The sequence below is a fragment of the Peromyscus maniculatus genome, chromosome 2 (genome assembly GCF_049852395.1).
Source record: "Peromyscus maniculatus bairdii isolate BWxNUB_F1_BW_parent chromosome 2, HU_Pman_BW_mat_3.1, whole genome shotgun sequence".
NCBI classification, from domain to species: Eukaryota; Metazoa; Chordata; class Mammalia; order Rodentia; family Cricetidae; genus Peromyscus; species Peromyscus maniculatus.
In genome coordinates, this window is record NC_134853.1 from 6605504 (window position 1) to 6606466 (window position 963).

Sequence of the window (963 nt, forward strand, 5' to 3'; positions counted from 1 at the left end):
CCAGGCTCCATCCAAAAGCTGAGTGGTGCTCCCACTCTTAGCCCTTGCTTTGGACGGATTCCAATGGGAGGGAAGCAACTATAGAATGGAAGCAGATAATCCTCCTGAGATCAGGTGAGGACTTCCAAAACCAGCATACTTAAACTCTTCAGACCTGGGCATCTGCAGCAACTATGTGCCTCTGTGGCATCTGATGCCAATCATCGTGGAGCCACAGAGAGGAACCAGAAGAGAATCGATGCAGCCATGGGGGTCAGGAACGGAGATATTTGTGTCTGGTGCCCAGCTGAGAGCGATGCTCTCCTGAGAAACTGGAGCTCCGTGCCAAAGCCATACTCTAGGGTACGTGGTTTGTCCTCTCATGCTTCAAGAAACTGGTCTGGCCAACTGAGGAGAGAGCTATTCTCACTAACCTTGTTGATATTACTACAAAGGCCTTAATTAAGAGCTTCCTTGGCCAGGGTGGCACACACTGAAAATCCCAGAACTCGGAAATTGAAAGCAGGAGGAACTGTATGTTCAGGGTCAGCCTCAACTACAAATCTAGCTAAAAACTAGCCTAGGCTACATAAGACACTCTCTCGAAAACAAACAAATAATCAGAATAAAAGAATCTTCTCAGGAACTGATAAAATTGACAATTTCATGGGGTTATTGAAATTTACTTTTTTTTCTTTCCAAAAAGGGCCTCACATTGTAGCCCAGCCCAGCCTTGAACTCTCAACAGCCCTCCCGCTTCAGTGCTGGGGTTATAGGTAAGAGCCTAGGTATATCTTGGGGAGAAAGGAAGGTAGGTGTCACACGCAGGAGGAAGGCTCTTGTGGGGTTCAAGCCTGTGCCTCGTCCTGGGCTGCTGAGAGATGGGAGAGATGGGGAGAGGAGAGCAGCGCCCCCTGGCGGGGACTAGCTGCCAACATGCCTTTCTCTGCTGGAGCCACAGCTACCACCACTGGAGTCCCTGGT